Genomic DNA, 11,439 nt, shown 5'->3' with positions numbered 1-11,439 from the left:
GGTTGAATTTAGTTTCTTGATTTTATGCTAAGGAAAATATTGAAAGGAAAGGTTAAGTCTTCAATAACGATCTAATGATGAATTAAGGTTGAGCCTTGGATGGAACACTTGAATATGTAGAAACATGACGGGGTTGTTTTAAGGCAAAGAGTTTGAGTTGCAAGGGAAAAGAAAAGAGGAATTTGTGTTGAAAAAAAATGAAATAGAAAGAAGTATTCAGACTTATCTTATTCGTGTTTTCTTGACTGTGTTATATATATAAGTTGTTGCAGGACTGTGGCTGAAACATTAGTGCACAGAGTTAGAAGTGATTTGTAGGTAGCGTACTAAACGATAATAAGCAGACATATGGTTAGAATTATTTCTTTTAGATTGAACTCGAGGCAAAAAGGAAGATGGAGATGGTAGCATTCGAAAGAAATTGTTTGGCATGCTTAGTGAGTCATGTTTATTTGATTGGAATTGGGATTGTTAGCATTGTGTTGTAAAATGGACAGGTCTAAAGCTAGAGTCGGTGCATATTTCTTAGTAGAAATTGGTGCTTGTCCTAGATCTTCATGATCATGTGTTGAGGGGTAATGTGATATCTGTCGCAAGAGTTTTGTTTAGTAGTTTGGGTAAGGATGAATCGACATAGGAAAAGAGAGACAAGGTTAGAAAGGAATCCTTCTTTATTTTTGGTATAATGAACGCAAGTTTCTCAAGTTAATATTTTGCGTTTGTTGAATGGTTGCATAACTTCGATCACAAGTGGTTTTGCGTGTATCCATTGAGGCAGAATGTGATAGACTGTGGTTTATCAAATTTCGAGGACGAAATTTTTCTTTAAGAAGCGTAGAATGTAGAGACTCGTATTTATTTTAATAATTTTAACGCAAGATTATACTATGAAATGTGAAATATGATGTGAATATGAGATTTGGGGTCAATGTGGTAAGGTTGTTAGTGGAGGGGTGTGAGTGTGATTGGTGTTGGCGCTAGTATAAATCAGTGGGGGTGGTGTGTAGAGAAGTAAAAAATTCTTTTTTTTCTTTCTCTCTCTCTATACTCTCCCGGCTGACTCTCTCTCTCTCTCTCACCTCTCCTCCAAACTTCTCTATTTGATTTCATCGCCTTAGAATGAGATTTCGGAAAAATCCCAAGAACTAAAGTTGTTCTACGCGATGAGATCTTCCTATCAATCCAAGAAGAATCATGATCGGAGCACTTTGAGGTTTCTTCCATGTTCGGGCTTGCTTCTAACCTTCGAGGTAGGGATCTCCTGCCTTCTTTACATGCTTAAGTGTTACTTTGATGTAGAAGAATCAAGTTTGATCATCTATTTTGAGTCTTGAATAAATCCAGTGTATGCTGAAAATTTCGTGGGTTTTGGTAATCTGTCTTTTGGGGGCCTTTCTGCTAGGAATTAGTTTTTTGTGTCTTCATAACTGTTAAAGTACGTTTCAATACGAAGATTTTGGTACCAAGATCAAGCAAAACCGATAATCACACAATTAGTTATGTATTTTTGAATACCGGCTGTTTCCTGGATGTGCGAATCTGTGCGTAGCTGTCTTCTGTTAACGTTCTGGGCATGTTGAACATCTTGGGTGACTTTGGGTCTTTTACACGAGCTAGTGTAGCTCACCCCATCCTTTCAGGTACTTGCCATGGCATTGCATTGAAACTTCTCTTGGGAGCTTCATTGGAAACATTAAGGAGGTGTTTATCATCTAGTCTAATTCATGTTGTGTACTTTACTTGCAATTGAAGGTTGTACCTTTTGGTTAGAACATATGTAAAGCTATATATAAATTCCTCTGCTTGATTATTGTGAAGCCCCATTTTGTGGGAGACGTTTGGGAGACTTTATGTAAAAAAAAAAAAAAAATTATAGAGAAGAAGAAGAGACTTTGATTCTTTGTTTGTATTGGCATGACATTTAAGGGTAAATATAGTTGAGAAAAAGACTTTTGTTTGTAGAAAATGTATTATTATTTTGTTAAAAATTGCGGACGTGACAACTTGGTATCAGAGCATAGGTTTAGAATACCTCGGAACCGTGGGGAGACACTAGGTCTCATGGGTCTAGCGGTTGCATTTGGGCCATGAAAGTGTGTGTGCCAATGTAAATAGGTTTCAGTTATCTACATGGCATTGCATGTACATTTGTGTAAGAGCTGTGTAGTGTTTTGACCCATATCAGTGGAAAATTGAAGGCTTGACTTCATAGGTGATGTGATTGTTGTTGATTACCTGCTTTCTTTAAAGCTTGCAGTGGCTGGAAATTGCTTGTTTTGCGAATAGGTGTATTTGTATGAAGTTACGGCTTGACGGCGTTGATATGATGTGGTTAGGCTTTGTGATTGTTACGCATTGATGTGTATTTTGTTTGTTATTTATGTTTTAATCAATTATTTTGGTATATGTTCTGTGTTATCCAAAATAGTAAAGCTTGAACATATAGTGCATTTAATATATTTATGTTATGTGACATGTTGGTTGTTAAGGGTGACCGTATCTAGCATATGTGAAACTTATTTTTTCTAAGAATTTTAGGATCTACTTCCGGATATTCAGTTTGAGGTGCGGTTGGCCACCGTTACCTCGAGATTTAATATCCAGAATAGACACCTATTTTAAAAAAAAAAAGAGAGAAGGGGGTATCAATTTGGACATTGTCTTATACGGTGCACTAATAAGCAAGATAATATTTAAATCTTTTAAACCATAAAGAGATAAGTCCAACTACAAAATTTTCTCTATTGGTGAGCTTATCAATTTTTTTGAAAGGGGTTATGAAGAGTATGCATGTCTTGTTATGTCTCATGTGAACATGTGTTTTTGCATCCGATAGAGAATTGAGAACTGTGAAGTGAAATGGTTAAATTCTTTTGGAATTGCAATGCTTTCTATTACCTTCATGACGATAGGTTGGTACGTGTTTGTTTGACACTAAGTGATGTTAGAATATGTCTTGATGATGTTGTTTAATTAACAAGAACTAGTGTAAAATTGTGGTTGAATTTAGTTTCTTGATTCTATGCTGAGGAAAATATTGAAAGGAAAGGTTAAGTCTTGAATAACGATCTAATGATGAATTAAGGTTGAGCCTTGAATGGAACACTTGAATATGTAGAAACATGACAGAGTTGTTTTGAGGCAAAGAGTTTGAGTTGCAAGGGAAAAGGAAAAAGGAATTTGTGTGAAAAAAAAATGAAATAGAAAGAAGTGTTCAGACTTATCTTATTCGTGTTTTCTTGACTGTGTTAAATATCTAAGTTGTTGCATGACTGTGGCTGAAACATTAGTGTACGGAGTTAGAAGTGATTTGTAGGTAGCGGACTAAACGATAATAAGCAGACATATAGTTAGAATTATTTCTTTTAGATTGAACTCGAGGCAAAAAGGAAGATGGAGATGGTCGCATTTGAAAGAAATTGTTTGGCATGCTTAGTGAGTCATGTTTATTTGATTGGAATTGGGATTGTTAGCATTGTGTCGTAAAATGGACATGTCTAGAGCTAGAGTCGGTGCATATTTTTTAGTAGAAACTGGTGTGTGTCCTAGATCTTCATGATCATGTGTTGATGTGTAATGTGATATCTGTCGCAAGAGTGTTGTTTAGTAGTTTGGGTATGGATGAATCGACATAGGAAAGGAGAAACAAGGTTAGAAAGGAATCCTTATTTATTTTTGGTATAATGAACGCAAGTTTCTCAAGTTAAGATTTTGTGTTTGTTGAATGGTTGCATAACTTCGATCACAAGTGGTTTTGCGTGTATTCATTGAGGCAGAACGTTATAGACTGTGGTTTATCAAATTTCGAGGACGAAATTTCTTTAAGAATGGTAGAATGTAGAGACCCGTATTTATTTTAATAATTTTAATGCGAGATTATACTATGAAATGTGAAATATGATGTGAATATGAGATTTGGGGTCAATGTGGTAAGGTTGTTAGTGGAGGGGTGTGAGTGTGATTGGTGTTGGTGCTAGTATAAATAGGTGGGGGTGGTGTGTAGAGAAGTAAAAATTCTTTTTTTCTTTCTCTCTCTCTCTACTCTCACGGCCGACTCTCACTCTCTCTCACCTCTCCTCCAAACTTCTCTCTTCGATTTCATCGCCTCAGAATGAGATTTCGGAAAATTCCCAAGTACTAAAGTTGTTCTACGCGATGAGATCTTCCTATCGATCCAAGAAGAATCATGATAGGAGCTCTTTGAGGTTTCCTCCATGTTCGGGCTTGCTTCTAACCTTCGAGGTAGGGATCTCCTGCCTTCTTTACATGTTTAAGTGTTAGTTCGATGTACAAGAATCAAGTTTGATCATCTATTTTGAGTCTTGAATAAATCTAGTGTATGCTGAAAATTTCGTGGGTTTTGGTAATCTGTCTTTTGGGGGCCCTTCTGCTAGGAGTCAATTTTTAGTGTCTTCATAACCGTTAAATTACGTTTCAATACGAAGATTTCGGTACCAAGATCAAGCAAAACCGATTATCACACAATTAGTTATGAATTTTTGAATACCGGCTGTTTCCTGGATGTGCGAATCTGTTCGTAGCTTTCTTCTATTAACGTTCTGGGCATGTTGAACATTTTGGGTGACTTTGGGTCTTTTACGCGAGCTAGTGTAGCTCACCCTATCCTTTCAGGTACTCGCCATGGCATTTAGCTTGGATTGCATGGAGTGCACATTGAAACTTCTCTTGAGAGCTTCATTGGAAACATTAAGGAGGTGTTTATCATCTAGTCTAATTCATGTTGTGTACTTTACTTGCAATTGAAGGTTGTACCTTTTGGTTAGAACATATGTAAAGCTATGTATAAATTCCTCCTCATGATTATTGTGAAGCCCCATTTTGTGGAAGACGTTTGGGAGACTCTATGTAAAAAAAAAAAAAATTAGAGAGAAGAAGAAGAGACTTTGATTCTTTGTTTGGGTTGGCATGACATTTAAGGATAAATATAGTTGAGAGAATGACTTTTGTTTGTAGAAAATTTATTATTATTTTGTTAAAAATTGAGGACGTGACAACTTGGTATCAGAGCATAGGTTTAGAATACCTCGGAACCGTGGGGAGACACTAGGTCTCATGGGTCTAGCGGTTGCATTTGGGCCATGAAAGTGTGTGTGCCAATGTAAATAGGTTTCAGTTGTCTACATGGCATTGCATGTATATTTGCGTAAGAGCTGTGTAGTGTTTTGACACATATCAGAGGAAAATTGAATGCTTGACTTCATTGGTGATGTGATTGTTGTTGATTACCTATCTTCTTTAAAGCTTGCAGTGGCTAGAAATTGGTTGTTTGGCGAATAGGTGTATTTGTATGAAGTTACCGGTAGACGGCGTTGATATGATGTGGTTAGGCTTTGTGATTGTTACGCATTGATGTGTATTTTGTTTGTTATTTATGTTTTATGCAATTATTTTGGTATATGTTCTGTGTTATCCAAAATAGTAAGGCTTGAACATATAGTGCATTTAATATGTTTATGTTAAGTGACATTTTGATTGTTAAGGGTGACTGTATCTAGCATATGTGAAACTTATTTTTTCTAAGAATTTTAGGATCTACTTCCGGATATTCAGTTTGAGGTGCGGCTGGCCACCACGACTTCGAGATTGAATATCAAGAATAGACACCTGTTTTAAAAAAAAAAGAGGGGGGGTATCAATTTGGACCTTGTCATATACGGTGCACTAATAAGAAAGATAATATTTAATTCTTTTAAAACAGAAAAAGATAAGTCCAACTTTAAAATTTTCTCTATTGGTGAGCTTATCAATTTGTTTGAAAGGGGTTATGAAGAGTATGCATGTCTTGTTATGTCTCATGTGAACATGTGTTTTTGCATCCGATAGAAAATTGAGAACTGTGAAGTGAAATGGTTAAATTTATTTGGAATTGCAATGCTTTCTTTTACCTTCATGATGATAGGGTGGCACGTGTTTGTTTGACACTAAGTGATGTTAGAATATGACTTGATGATGTTGTTTAATTAACAAGAACTAGTGTAAATTTGTGGTTGAATTTAGTTTCTTGATTCTATGCTGAGGAAAATATTGAAAGGAAAGGTTAAGTCTTGAATAACGATCTAATGATGAATTAAGGTTGAGCCTTGGATGGAACACTTGAATATGTAGAAACATGACGGGGTTGTTTTGAGGCAAAGAGTTTGAGTTGCACGGGAAAAGAAAAGAGGAATTTGTGTGAAAAAAAAATGAAATAGAATGAAGTATTCAGACTTATCTTATTCGTGTTTTCTTGACTGTGTTAAATATCTAAGTTCTTGCATGACTGTGGCTGAAACATTAGTGTACGAAGTTAGAAATGATTTGTAGGTAGTGGACTAAACGATAATAAGCAGACATATAGTTAGAATTATTTCTTTTAGATTGAACTCAAGGCAAAAAGGAAGATGGAAATGGTAGCATTCGAAAGAAATTGTATGGCATGCTTAGTGGGTCATGTTTATTTGATTGGAATTGGGATTGTTAGCATTGTGTCGTAAAATGGACAGGTCTAGAGCTAGAGTCGGTGCATATTTTTTAGGAAAAATTGGTGCGTGTCCTAGATCTCCATGATCATGTGTTGAGGGGTAATGTGATATCTGTAGCAAGAGTTTTTGTTTAGTAGTTTGGGTAAGAATGAATCGACATAGGAAAGGAGAGACAAGGTTAGAAAGGAATCCTTATTTATATTTGGTATAATGAACGCAAGTTTCTCAAGTTAAGATTTCGTGTTTGTTGAATGGTTGCATAACTTCGATCAAAAGTGGTTTTCCTTGTATCCATTGAGGCAGAACGTGATAGACTGTACGTGGTTTATCAAATTTCGATGACGAAATTTCTTTGAGGAGGGTAGAATGTAAAGACCCGTATTTATTTTAATAATTTTAATGCGAGATTATACTATGAAATGTGAAATATGATGTGAATATGAGATTTGGGGTTAATGTGGTAAGGTTATTAGTGGAGGGGTGTGAGTGTGATTGGTGTTGGTGCTAGTAAAAATAGGTGGGGGTGGTGTGTAGAGAAGTAAAAAATTCTTTTTTTTCTTTTTCTCTCTCTCTGCTCTCCCGGCCGACTCTCTCTCTCTCTCTCTCTCACCTCTCCTCCAAACTTCTCTCTCTGATTTCATCGTCTTAGAATGAGATTTCGGAAAAATCCCAAGTACTAAAGTTGTTCTACGCGATGAGATCTTCCTATCGATCCAAGAAGAATCATGATCGGAGCACTTTGAGGTTTCCTCCATGTTCGGGCTTGCTTCTAACCTTCGAGGTAGGGATCTCCTGCCTTCTTTACATGCTTAAGTGTTAGTTCAATGTAGAAGAATCAAGTTTGATCATCTATTTTGAGTCTTGAATAAATCCAGTGTATGCTGAAAGTTTCGTGGGTTTTGGTAATCTGTCTTTTTGGGGCCCTTCTGCTAGGAATTAATTTTCGGTGTCTTCATAACTGTTAAATTACGTTTCAATACGAAGATTTCAGTACCAAGATCAAGCAAAACCGATAATCACACAATTAGTTATGAGTTTTTGAATGCCGGCTGTTTCCTGAATGTGCGAATCTGTGCATAGCTGTCTTTTGTTAACGTTCTGGGCATGTTGAACATCAGGGGCGACTTTGGGTCTTTTACACAAGCTAGTGTAGCTCACCCTATTCTTTCAGGTACTCGCCATGGCATTTAGCTTGGATTGCATGGAGTGCACATTGAAACGTCTCTTGAGAGCTTCATTGGAAACATTAAGGAGGTGTTTATCATCTAGTCTAATTCATGTTGTGTACTTTACCTGCAATTGAAGATTGTACCTTTTGGTTAGAACGTATGTAAAGCTATGTTTAAATTCCTCCTCTTGATTATTGTGAAGCCCCATTTTGTGGAAGACGTTTGGGAGACTTTATGTAAAAAAAAAATAGAAAATTAGAGAGAAGAAGAAGAGACTTTGATTCTTTGTTTGGATTGGCATGACATGTAAGGGTAAATATAGTTGAGAGAAAGACTTTTGTTTGTAGAAAATGTGTTATTATTTTGTTGAAAATTGAGGACGTGACAGTGACTCACCACAATATCTTTGTGATCTTGAGGCCTTTGAAAGATGGTACAAGAAAGATCACTGTGCGCGATTTACTATGGTACGCAGCATGCATAATGATTTGATATGTGAGTTTGAGTACTATGAGACTGCTCATAGGCTGGGGAAAGGTATCAAACAAAAATATGATATTGACTTCTTTACTAAGATGGTCTCAAACTTGAAATGTGATGATGAACATAAATCCGAGATCACGAAGGCTAAGCGCCAAGAGGTAGTTGAGCCAAATGGTTCATGCATCATACTCGAGACTTTCCCTCATAGGTCTAGGTACCAGCGAAGGAAGGCTAAACGCGCCCTTATGAAAGGAGCTACTATAGGCCTTAACCCTATTGGCGCTGGTTCTTTTAAGCGCAATAGAGGCAAGAAGAAGAGTGGTGACAAAAACAAGGCCAGAAAGGCGTGCTTTTTCTGTGCCAAGTTGGGTACTTTGCTCGTGAGTGCACTGAGCCTAAGAAGGTACACCATATTTTTTGTTTCTCGTGTTGACTATTTTGGAACATGTCAAGGTTTAGTAGCATATTCTCCTCATTCGTGGGTTGTAGACTGAGGAGCAACCAACCAATTAGCGATGAAACAAGATAGGTTTGTGGAGTATCGCTGAGTTCTAGTTGGAGGCCTAAGAATTTTCATGGGAAACAAGTCTAGTGTGTTAGTGCTGGGCGTTGGCAAGCTGGACATGCAACAAGGGCGCACTTTGTTTTTTCATGAAGTATTTTATGCTCCAAGAATTTGATGAAACTTGTTATTAGTCACCAGCATGATGGGTCTAGGTTTTTATTTTTGTTTGAGAGTAGCTTAGTGAGGATTGATTTGGGTACAATTTGTTATGGTTTTGGATGGTTTGATGATACTAGATGTTATTAATTTTCATTTTAATAATAATGCTAGTAATTCTATTTGCTTTGTTACATCTTCTGTTGATGTTGATTCTATTAAATGGCATTCGAGATTAGGTCACATTGGGCAAGAGGGGGATTTGTTAGTCAACCTACCCATTTGTGACCATTGCCCAACAAGAAAAGCAATTAGAAAATCATTCAGAAAACCATAAGGGCATTTGTTCCATTACAGCCTATTCGTTAGACAGTTGTGGCTGAAATTGAGTCACGAGATGTGGATTCCTCGAGGAGAATTCTCTAGCAGATGGAGAATCCAACGAGAGGCGCACCAAATTGTCCAGTTGAGAATGGGGAAGAAATTCTCCTACCTCCTGGGGATAGTGGGAGCGACTTGCTTAATCATGGATTAGATCTAATGGATATGGATTCCCAAGATCCTCTTAGGCATAGAAGCAAACATTGAATAATCCCTCATCGTCTGTTTGAGATTGAGGGGGAGTTTGTCATGATTGCTCCTGAAGATGAAGGAGAGCCCAAAACAGTAGGAGAAACTCATTTATCGCCTACTAGTAAGGAATGGATAGCTGCAATGTAAGATGAAATGGAGTTTATGAAGATAAACCTTGTCTGGGGCTTGGTTGATGTTTCACTTGGGGGTGCAATATCATTGGGAACAAATGGGTTCTTAAGATCAAACGCGAAGTAGATGGTCCCATACTGAGCAATAAGACTTGTCTAGTGGCAAAATTATTCTAGCCTTAGAACTATTTTAGATGGATGTTAAGGCAATAGGCTAGGAGCGCAGAGTTTGCACGCTCCAACAGTCTATCTATTGCCTAAAACAATTATCCAAGCAGTAGTACCTGAGATTTCATCTAGCCATTTGGGTTTATGATGATCAATGAAGGCCATTGCGTGCATATGAGACAGTCCAACGATAGTTTCTTGATATTGTCATTGTAGGTTAATGACATTTTAATTAGCTAGAACAATTTGGAGATGATTGTCACCACAAAGTTGCGGTTATCCTTACCTTATGAGATGAAGGAATGGGCAAAGCAAGCTATGTGCTCAGAGTTGAGATCTTAAAGGATCCTTCTAGGAAGATTCTTTCTTTAAGAATGTTCTTAGAATGATTTCGGAGACAAAGCTGCAAACTCATAGACACTTCTATTGTTAAAGGTGAGACTTAGAGGCTTAACATGGAACCTAAAACTCCTAAAGAATTGGAACCGATGGTCCACGTGCCTTATTCAAGTACCATTGGCAGCTTATAAGTAGTTATTGGTCCAATCTTGGTCGTGATCATTGACAAGTAGTCAAGAGAATATTAATATATCTCTAAGGGACTGTTGATTATATGCTTTGCTTCCAAAGTGTGAATCTATGCCTTGTTGGGTCAAAGATATTATTGCACAAAAGGAAGTGATTATAAAACATATAGCTATGAGTCGCATAGTTGCATGCCCTTTGTCTAAGCCCATTGCTAAGAGGACTTTTGAGACTCATGATAAGGGTTTAGGACTGCATAGATGATGATAGATGTGTTTTATTTACTAATTTTATTAATCACTTCTTTCAGATTTATGGGATATTTATGCCATTTGTGCACTTAATATTAGCTTATTATTGTTGCAATTTGGACAACTGTTTATTGAACAACACATACAGAATTTAAAGGTTGATGTCAACAGGTAAGATTGGCTCACTCACATGAGCAATCGCCTTCGGCGCTTGAGATAGCAAGCGAAGATGAGACAGATGGGTAGTAAGATATACAGGTTGGACCTGTGATATAGTCTGATAAGAAGAATCAGATATATCCACCATATGTCGCCTTGGTTGGAACCAAGATAAGGTCTATTAGCAAGAGACCAATTTCAGATAGTTCCCTCTATCTTGAGATTAACCTGTCTTTGTTAGCCAGATGTGAGGACTTGTATAGCGATGTGATGGCAAGCTATCTGAGAACTCGGGTTGGGCTCTAGGTAGCGACTAGACTAAGGTCTGTACGGTGTTTGGGAGTATGGCGTCGCTTTTTGGAAAAGTAACTCCACCGTAGCATGTATTCATACTACATGTGTTTGGTGATCATTTATTTTAGAGGTGAGTGAATGGATCATTGTTTCCTCAGTGTGTGAGTCTAAGCAGTCATTTAGATAAGGTAACTACATGTATATATATATATATATATATATATATATATATATATATATATATATATATATATTAAATGTGCTCTTTGATTTTTGACTATGTCATGTAGTATAGACTTTGTGTTGCTACTCTAGCTTGACTACCTAAGACCACGAAATGTCAGGGTCCCATGGAGCATGGCTGGGAAAGCAGCAAGGTTAAAATGAAGTGACATGAGGGCGAAAAGAGGATCATTTAGTAGTACACCCTTGCAATATATTCACTGTCGACAACTTAGGTCGCTTTATTGGGATGCGGATTGGGTGTGAATATAGAGTGTATGATGTTGGGTGGTCAAGCAGGCTTTTTGGAAGGATTAAAGA

The 11,439-nt window shown here is 37.1% G+C and overlaps 2 long non-coding RNA genes across 2 annotated transcripts; both read left to right on the top strand.

Annotated features, from left to right (window-relative positions):
* The first annotated feature begins 1,037 nt into the window (after positions 1 to 1,037).
* On the top strand, positions 1,038 to 4,918 carry LOC131308149 (uncharacterized). Its single transcript, XR_009194339.1, has 3 exons — positions 1,038 to 1,250; positions 3,370 to 4,242; positions 4,633 to 4,918. It is a non-coding gene; the product is annotated as an uncharacterized LOC131308149 (long non-coding RNA).
* A 2,002-nt stretch (positions 4,919 to 6,920) lies between these two features.
* Positions 6,921 to 7,744, top strand: LOC131308148 (uncharacterized). Its single transcript, XR_009194338.1, has 2 exons — positions 6,921 to 7,263; positions 7,654 to 7,744. It is a non-coding gene; the product is annotated as an uncharacterized LOC131308148 (long non-coding RNA).
* The last annotated feature ends 3,695 nt before the right edge of the window (positions 7,745 to 11,439 follow it).

The sequence above is a fragment of the Rhododendron vialii genome, chromosome 11a, assembly GCF_030253575.1.
Source record: "Rhododendron vialii isolate Sample 1 chromosome 11a, ASM3025357v1".
NCBI lineage: Eukaryota > Viridiplantae > Streptophyta > Magnoliopsida > Ericales > Ericaceae > Rhododendron > Rhododendron vialii.
This window is presented reverse-complemented; position numbering and strand designations above follow the sequence as displayed.